At 40.3% G+C, this 10,065-nt stretch overlaps 1 protein-coding gene across 1 annotated transcript in view; it reads right to left on the bottom strand.

Moving 5' to 3' along the window:
- The window catches only part of LOC143062138 (rabenosyn-5-like), a 215,860-nt gene that overhangs the window by 93,614 nt on the left and 112,181 nt on the right, over positions 1-10,065 (bottom strand). The gene's annotated exons all lie outside the window — the stretch shown is intronic.

The following is a 10,065-nucleotide window of genomic DNA, read 5'->3' as shown; positions in this document are numbered from 1 at the left end:
TCTGTACACTAAAAAGAATACTTCGTGTATTGTATCAGAGATCCTTGTTTAATTCCTACTACAAGGTAACACCTCCCGAAACGAAAGCTTATTTTTTATAAGCTAGAGTTAGAGGAGGGGATAAGGTATCTGCACAATGCTAGGCGGTGTTGTCGTAGAAGTTAGAAATAAAAAGTACAGGTTCCAGCCCCGGCGCCGGGGAGGAAGTTACGAATCAAATGTACTCTAACATCGTTAGGTTGATTTTCTAGGCACTTTATATATATATATATATATATATATATATATATATATATATATATATATATATATATAACAACTCGTCTAAACAACAACCCAAGTCAGTGACAACTCTACAACAGATTTATCCATCGGATCACCATCAATGATGGTGATACATGGCTGTGTATATTATGTATATACAACTTGTCTAAACATAAACCCAACAATGTTAGATCTGTAAATTTGCTTCTGCAAATTTTTTGTTTTTCCCTCGCCGGGATTCGAACCCATGCTACTGAGATATCGTGACACCAAATCGCCTGCACTGCAGCCGTCCCGCTAGACCACACGACCACCTGGACTTCACATATAATAAAGCTTTCGGTGGCCGTGTGTTACCTTTCATCGTCAGTTTTAATCTAGCGTCGTACTACAGGATATGATATACAAGGCATGGAGATGTTATTGTTACAGATCAGCTCAATTATCTATAGTAAAGGATCCTACAAATTAATGTAAGATACAGTCACAGAAGATAATTATATTTACCGAGGGTATAGTTTGCAGGTCTCGATGGTCGAGAGACCCGCATTAGCTCGCTTGCGTCTAACGTGCGACTCCTCGATGAAAATTTCACCCACGTAAGTTTTTTTTTACCGAAGGTATAGTTTGCCGGTCTCGATGGTCGAGAGACCCGCATTAGCTCGCTTGTGTCTAACGTGCGACTCCTCGATGAAAATTTTACCCACGTAAACATTTTTTTACCGAAGGTATAGTTTGCCGGTCTCGATGGTCGAGAGACCCGCAGTAGCTCGCCCGCGTCTAACGTGCGACTCCTCGATGAAAATTTCACCCACGTAATTTTTTTTTTACCGAGAGATAGTTTGCCGGTCTCGATGGTCGAGAGACCCGCGGTATCTCGCCCGCGTCTATTTTGCGACTTCTCGATGAAAATTTCACCCACGTAAATTTTTTTTACTGAGGGTATAGTTTGCCGGTCTCGATGGTCGAGAGACCCGCGGTAGCTCGCCCGCGTCTAACGTGCGAATCCTCGATGAAAATTTCACCCACGTAAATTTTTTTTTACCGAGGGTATAGTTTGCCGGTCTCGATGGTCGAGAGACCCGCGGTAGCTCGCCCGGGTCTAACGTGCGACTCCTCGATGAAAATTTCACCCACGTAAATTTATTTTTACCGAGGGTACAGTTTGCTGGTCTCGAAGGTCAAGAGACCCGCGGTAGCTCGCCCGCGTCTAACATGCGACTCCTCTTTCTGTACGTCGCCATGAAAAATTAAAAAAATTAAAATAAGCGCTGCACAAGTCTACGGTCATACCAAAAGTTTTGTCGACAAGAATAAAAACTGCCAATATTTCTTTTTTTGAATGATATTCTTGTACTGGCCTTATCATTGAGTACTTTTAAAAACATCCTGATGGATTTTTTGACATAAAAGGGAATAAAAACAAGTTTAGATCACAAAATTTGTTGTCGGTATCAACAAAAGGTGGCAATATCTTCCCTTCTCTCTGATTTTTCTGGTCCGGCATCATTCTTTCATTGTAAGAATTAATAGTTTGACACAAATTGAGGGATTTATAATTGTGCTGTTACTGATATTTATGTTGCGAAACAATTTAAAGCGACAATATTTCATCTCTTTTATAATATTCTTGTTCTAGCCTGATCATAGAGGACATTTGATACTTAAAAATTGACTGTCAGACATAAAAATGAAACAATAAAGGTTTTTGAAGTGATATATTTGTTGAATTCAGCAGTATAGGGTGCCAATATTGACCATTTCTTGGTTATTACTTTTTGGCATTCACATTTTATTGTGTCGCTACCTCAGGATTGACAGTTTCAGACAGGTTTAAAGTATACGGTTACTAGAACTTTTGTCGACAACTATAAGAATGCATAATTTGAGGTTTATAAGTCTACAGTTACTTATTTTTATGTCGCGAAACAATTGAAAGCAACACTATTTCATATGTTTTTATAATATTCTGACAATAAAGTAATGTTTACTTTTACTGATACTTCTGAAAATGCATAATTTGAGGTTTATAAGTCTACATTTTTGTCGCGAAACAATTTAAAGCGACACAATTTCATATGTTGTTTTGATATTCTGACAATGAAGTAATATTTATGAGTTTAGATGGATTCTCAGACACAAAAGTGAAGAAATGAACATTTCTGGTTGTTGTATTTGTTATGTCTTGTTGTATATCTATAAATGGTGCCAATATCCACCCTTTTTAGTGATACTTCTGTGCCGGAATGAACATTTTCTTCTTTTGATACATAATATGACGCAAAATGAGAGCTCTATAACTTTACGGTTACTTTTATTTGTGCCGATAACAATAAAAGGCAACATAATTTTTTTCTTTTGATTAATACTCTTGTACCGGCTTGGTAATTGAGTACTTTTTGTACCTCAATATTGAATGTTAGACATTGAAGTGAAGGATTTAAAGTTTCAAATGGCTATATCTGTTGTTCTCATCAATATAGGGTGCCAACATTGACCTTTTTCTTGCTGATTCCATACCGGCATCATATTTTATTCTTTTTTTTACATAGTTTTGAGTCGACGGTGACTGAAAACTTTGTCGACAGAAATAAAAGTGCCAACATTTCTTCTTTTATGTGATATTTAATTACTGGACTGATAAATGGGGACTTGAATGCCACATGCTGGAGTGTTTGACTTAAACAAAAATTCATTGTTTTTTTACAAAAATATTTCCAAGTACAAAGATGAAAAGTGCCTTGACTTCAACCTTCAAACAGATGTAGAATGGATTTGAATAGAGATATTTTCTTAAAATTAACTATTGCGAAAAGATTAAAAGGCGATCTACACGATGGAAGCTTATTGGTATCACTGAAGTGTACGTCCGCACTTTTCTACCTCACTGAAAAACCGTTTGTGTTATTATTTTTTTTTTTAGGGTTAGGGTTAGGGTTAGGGTTAGGGTTAGGGTTAGGGTTAGGGCTAGGGTTAGGGTTTAGGGTTAGGGTTAGGGTTAGGGTTAGGGTAAGGGTTAGGGTTAGGGTTAGGGGGTTAGGGTTAGGGTTAGGGTTAGGGTTAGGGTTAGGGTTAGGGTTAGGGGTTAGGGGTTAGGGTTAGGGTTAGGGTTAGGGTTAGGGTTAGGTTAGGGGTTAGGGGTTAGGGGTTAGGGTAAGGGTTAGGGTTAGGGTTAGGGTTAGGGTTAGGGTTAGGGTTAAGGGTTAAGGGTTAGGGTTAGGGTTAGGGTTAGGGTTAGGGTTAGGGTAGTGTACTTTGACGAGGGTTAGTGAGGTGCCCGTTGTCACTTCTGCGCATGTCTGCCCTTTCTTGTGACTGCACATGCGTCAGAAATTTCCAAAAATATTTCTAAGTACAGAGTATGAAAAGTGCCTTTGACCTCAATCTTCAAACATGTGTAGAATGGATTTGAATAGGGATATATTCATAAAGTTAACTGTTCCTAAAAGATGGAAAGGCGATCTAAAGGATAAAAACTTATTGGTATCACTGAAGTGTACGACCGCACTTTCCGACCTCACTGAAGAAACGTTTGTGCGAGAGTAAAGCCTAACCCCGAAATTAACACCAACTCCCAAACTACAAAAGATAAAGACTTGCGGTCTTCACCAGGGGCTTAATTGTCAAAAAGTACTACCCCTAACGGGGCCGATGTTTTAACATCAAGCCGAACGAAGCATAGGATCATGTTGAAATATTGAAAAGATCGACTATGAAAAGTAACAAAAACCATAACCTGACCCCCCATCCCTCCAAAACTCTGATTTTTGAGAAGTTCGTGAAAAAACTTAATACGAAAATCCAATCAGTTACCCTCCTAGACTTATCCTTTCCGAGATAAAGCTAGGCCTCCAAAACAACAATTTTAACACATTTGGGGTTTGGGTTAGGGTTAGTGTTTGGGTTAAGGTCAGGGTTAGGGTTAGGGTTAGGGTTAGGGTTAGGGTTAGGGTTAGGGTTAGGGTCAAGGTTAGTGTTTGGGTTAGGGTCAGGGTTAGGGTAAGGGTCAGGGTTTTGGTCAGGGTTAGGGTTAGGGTACGGATTAGGGTCATGATTGGGACAGGGTAGTGTACTTTGACGAGGGTTAGTGAGGTGCCCATTGTCACTTCTGCGCATGTCTGCCCTTTCTTGTGACTGCGCATGCGTCAGAAATTTCCAAAAATATTTCTAAGTACAGAGTATGAAAAGTGCCTTTGACCTCAATCTTCAAACAGATGTAGAATGGATTTGAATAGGGATATATTCATAAAGTTAACTGTTCCTAAAAGATGGAAAGGCGATCTAAAGGATGAAAACTTATTGGTATCACTGAAGTGTACGACCGCACTTTCCGACCTCACTGAAGAAACGTTTGTGCGAGAGTAAAGCCTAACCCCGAAATTAACACCAACTCCCAAACTACAAAAGATAAAGACTTGCGGTCTTCACCAGGGGCTTAATTGTCAAAAAGTACTACCCCTTACGGGGCCGATTTTTTAACATCAAGCCGAACGAAGCATAGGATCATGTTGAAATATTGAAAAGATCGACTATGAAAAGTAACAAAAACCATAACCTGACCCCCCATCCCTCCAAAACTCTGATTTTTGAGAAGTTCGTGAAAAAACTTAATACGAAAATCCAATCAGTTACCCTCCTAGACTTATCCTTTCCGAGATAAAGCTAGGCCTCCAAAACAACAATTTTAACACATTTGGGGTTTGGGTTAGGGTTAGTGTTTGGGTTAAGGTCAGGGTTAGGGTTAGGGTTAGGGTTAGGGTTAGGGTTAGGGTTAGGGTCAAGGTTAGTGTTTGGGTTAGGGTCAGGGTTAGGGTAAGGGTCAGGGTTTTGGTCAGGGTTAGGGTCAGGGTTAGGGTTAGGGTACGGATTAGGGTCATGATTGGGACAGGGTAGTGTACTTTGACGAGGGTTAGTGAGGTGCCCATTGTCACTTCTGCGCATGTCTGCCCTTTCTTGTGACTGCACATGCGTCAGAAATTTCCAAAAATATTTCTAAGTACAGAGTATGAAAAGTGCCTTTGACCTCAATCTTCAAACATATGTAGAATGGATTTGAATAGGGATATATTCATAAAGTTAACTGTTCCTAAAAGATGGAAAGGCGATCTAAAGGATGAAAACTTATTGGTTTCACTGAAGTGTACGACCGCACTTTCCGACCTCACTGAAGAAACGTTTGTGCGAGAGTAAAGCCTAACCCCGAAATTAACACCAACTCCCAAACTACAAAAGATAAAGACTTCCGGTCTTCACCAGGGGCTTAATTGTCAAAAAGTACTATCCCTAGGGGGCCGATTTTTTAACATCAAGCCGAACGAAGCATAGGATCATGTTGAAATATTGAAAAGATCGACTATGAAAAGTACCAAAAACCATAACCTGACCCCCATCCCTCCAAAACTCTGATTTTTGAGAAGTTCGTGAAAAAACTTAATACGAAAATCCAATCAGTTACCCTCCTAGACTTATCCTTTCCGAGATAAAGCTAGGCCTCCAAAACAACAATTTTAACACATTTGGGGTTTGGGTTAGGGTTAGTGTTTGGGTTAAGGTCAGGGTTAGGGTTAGGGTTAGGGTTAGGGTTAGGGTTAGGGTTAGGGTTAGGGTCAAGGTTAGTGTTTGGGTTAGGGTCAGGGTTAGGGTTAGGGTAAGGGTCAGGGTTTTGGTCAGGGTTAGGGTCAGGGTTAGGGTTAGGGTACGGATTAGGGTCATGATTGGGACAGGGTAGTGTACTTTGACGAGGGTTAGTGAGGTGCCCATTGTCACTTCTGCGCATGTCTGCCCTTTCTTGTGACTGCGCATGCGTCAGAAATTTCCAAAAATATTTCTAAGTACAGAGTATGAAAAGTGCCTTTGACCTCAATCTTCAAACATATGTAGAATGGATTTGAATAGAAATATATTCATAAAGTTAACTGTTCCTAAAAGATGGAAAGGCGATCTAAAGGATGAAAACTTATTGGTATCACTGAAGTGTACGACCGCACTTTCCGACCTCACTGAAGAAACGTTTGTGCGAGAGTAAAGCCTAACCCCGAAATTAACACCAACTCCCAAACTTAGGGTTAGGGTTAGGGTTAGGGTTAGGGTTAGGGTTAGGGTTAGGGTTAGGGTTAGGGTTAGGGTAGTATACTTTGACGAGATTTGTGAGATGACCTTTTTGACTTCTGCGCATGTCTGACCTTTTTTGTGACTGCGCATGCGTGAGAAGGGTTAGGGTTAGGGTTAGGGTTAGGGTTAGGGTTAGTGTTTAGGTTAGGGTAAGTGTTAGTGTTAGTGTTTGGGTTTGGGTTATTTAAAAATATTTCTAAGTACAGAGTATGAAAAGTGCCTTTGACCCCAATCTTCAAACAGATGTAGAATGGATTTGAATAGAGATATTTTCATAAAATTAACTGTTCCTAAAAGATGATATGGCGATCTAGAGGATGAAATCTTATTGGTATCACTGAAGTGTACGACCGCACTTTCCGACCTCACTGAAGAAACGTTTGTGCGAGAGTAAAGCCTAACCCCGAAATTAACACCAACTCCCAAACTACAAAAGATAAAGACTTGCGGTCTTCACCAGGGGCTTAATTGTGGAAAAGTACTATCCCAAACGGGACCGATTTTTTAACATCAAGCCGAACGAAGCATAGGATCATATTGAAATATTGAAAAGATCGACTATGAAAAGTACCAAAAACCATAACCTGACCCTCCATCCCTCCAAAACTCTGATTTTTGAGAAGTTCGTGAAAAAACTTAATACGAAAATCCAATCGGTTACCCTCCTAGACTTATCCTTTCCGAGATAAAGCTAGGCCTCCAAAACAACAATTTAAACACATTTGGGGTTTGAGTTAGGGTTAGTGTTTGGGTTAAGGTCAGGGTTAGGGTTAGGGTTAGGGTAAGGGTTAGGGTTAGGGTTAGGGTTAGGGTTAGGGTTAGGGTTAGGGTTAGGGTTAGGGTTAGGGTTAGGGTTAGGGTTAGGGTTAGGGTTAGGGTTAGGGTTAGGGTTAGGGTTAGGGTTAGGGTTAGGGTAGTATACTTTGACGAGATTTGTGAGATGACCTTTTTGACTTCTGCGCATGTCTGACCTTTTTTGTGACTGCGCATGCGTGAGAAGGGTTAGGGTTAGGGTTAGGGTTAGGGTTAGGGTTAGTGTTTAGGTTAGGGTAAGTGTTAGTGTTAGTGTTTGGGTTTGGGTTATTTAAAAATATTTCTAAGTACAGAGTATGAAAAGTGCCTTTGACCCCAATCTTCAAACAGATGTAGAATGGATTTGAATAGAGATATTTTCATAAAATTAACTGTTCCTAAAAGATGATATGGCGATCTAGAGGATGAAATCTTATTGGTATCACTGAAGTGTACGACCGCACTTTCCGACCTCACTGAAGAAACGTTTGTGCGAGAGTAAAGCCTAACCCCGAAATTAACACCAACTCCCAAACTACAAAAGATAAAGACTTGCGGTCTTCACTAGGGGCTTAATTGTAGAAAAGTACTATCCCAAACGGGACCGATTTTTTAACATCAAGCCGAACGAAGCATAGGATCATATTGAAATATTGAAAAGATCGACTATGAAAAGTACCAAAAACCATAACCTGACCCCCCATCCCTCCAAAACTCTGATTTTTGAGAAGTTCGTGAAAAAACTTAATACGAAAATCCAATCGGTTACCCTCCTAGACTTATCCTTTCCGAGATAAAGCTAGGCCTCCAAAACAACAATTTAAACACATTTGGGGTTTGAGTTAGGGTTAGTGTTTGGGTTAAGGTCAGGGTTAGGGTTAGGGTTAGGGTAAGGGTTAGGGTTAGGGTTAGGGTTAGGGTTAGGGTTAGGGTTAGGGTTAGGGTTAGGGTTAGGGTTAGGGTTAGGGTTAGGGTTAGGGTTAGGGTTAGGGTAGTGTACTTTGACGAGGGTTAGTGAGGTGCCCATTGTCACTTCTGCGCATGTCTGCCCTTTCTTGTGACTGCGCATGCGTCAGAAATTTCCAAAAATATTTCTAAGTACAGAGTATGAAAAGTGCCTTTGACCTCAATCTTCAAACATATGTAGAATGGATTTGAATAGAAATATATTCATAAAGTTAACTGTTCCTAAAAGATGGAAAGGCGATCTAAAGGATGAAAACTTATTGGTATCACTGAAGTGTACGACCGCACTTTCCGACCTCACTGAAGAAACGTTTGTGCGAGAGTAAAGCCTAACCCCGAAATTAACACCAACTCCCAAACTACAAAAGATAAAGACTTGCGGTCTTCACTAGGGGCTTAATTGTAGAAAAGTACTATCCCAAACGGGACCGATTTTTTAACATCAAGCCGAACGAAGCATAGGATCATATTGAAATATTGAAAAGATCGACTATGAAAAGTACCAAAAACCATAACCTGACCCCCCATCCCTCCAAAACTCTGATTTTTGAGAAGTTCGTGAAAAAACTTAATACGAAAATCCAATCGGTTACCCTCCTAGACTTATCCTTTCCGAGATAAAGCTAGGCCTCCAAAACAACAATTTAAACACATTTGGGGTTTGAGTTAGGGTTAGTGTTTGGGTTAAGGTCAGGGTTAGGGTTAGGGTTAGGGTAAGGGTTAGGGTTAGGGTTAGGGTTAGGGTTAGGGTTAGGGTTAGGGTTAGGGTTAGGGTTAGGGTTAGGGTTAGGGTTAGGGTTAGGGTTAGGGTTAGGGTAGTGTACTTTGACGAGGGTTAGTGAGGTGCCCATTGTCACTTCTGCGCATGTCTGCCCTTTCTTGTGACTGCGCATGCGTCAGAAATTTCCAAAAATATTTCTAAGTACAGAGTATGAAAAGTGCCTTTGACCTCAATCTTCAAACATATGTAGAATGGATTTGAATAGAAATATATTCATAAAGTTAACTGTTCCTAAAAGATGGAAAGGCGATCTAAAGGATGAAAACTTATTGGTATCACTGAAGTGTACGACCGCACTTTCCGACCTCACTGAAGAAACGTTTGTGCGAGAGTAAAGCCTAACCCCGAAATTAACACCAACTCCCAAACTTAGGGTTAGGGTTAGGGTTAGGGTTAGGGTTAGGGTTAGGGTTAGGGTTAGGGTTAGGGTTAGGGTAGTATACTTTGACGAGATTTGTGAGATGACCTTTTTGACTTCTGCGCATGTCTGACCTTTTTTGTGACTGCGCATGCGTGAGAAGGGTTAGGGTTAGGGTTAGGGTTAGGGTTAGGGTTAGTGTTTAGGTTAGGGTAAGTGTTAGTGTTAGTGTTTGGGTTTGGGTTATTTAAAAATATTTCTAAGTACAGAGTATGAAAAGTGCCTTTGACCCCAATCTTCAAACAGATGTAGAATGGATTTGAATAGAGATATTTTCATAAAATTAACTGTTCCTAAAAGATGATATGGCGATCTAGAGGATGAAATCTTATTGGTATCACTGAAGTGTACGACCGCACTTTCCGACCTCACTGAAGAAACGTTTGTGCGAGAGTAAAGCCTAACCCCGAAATTAACACCAACTCCCAAACTACAAAAGATAAAGACTTGCGGTCTTCACTAGGGGCTTAATTGTAGAAAAGTACTATCCCAAACGGGACCGATTTTTTAACATCAAGCCGAACGAAGCATAGGATCATATTGAAATATTGAAAAGATCGACTATGAAAAGTACCAAAAACCATAACCTGACCCCCCATCCCTCCAAAACTCTGATTTTTGAGAAGTTCGTGAAAAAACTTAATACGAAAATCCAATCGGTTACCCTCCTAGACTTATCCTTTCCGAGATAAAGCTAGGCCTCCAAAACAACAATTTAAACACATTTGGGGTT

This window comes from Mytilus galloprovincialis, chromosome 1, assembly GCF_965363235.1.
Source record: "Mytilus galloprovincialis chromosome 1, xbMytGall1.hap1.1, whole genome shotgun sequence".
In the NCBI taxonomy this organism is placed as follows: Eukaryota; Metazoa; Mollusca; class Bivalvia; order Mytilida; family Mytilidae; genus Mytilus; species Mytilus galloprovincialis.
This window is presented reverse-complemented; position numbering and strand designations above follow the sequence as displayed.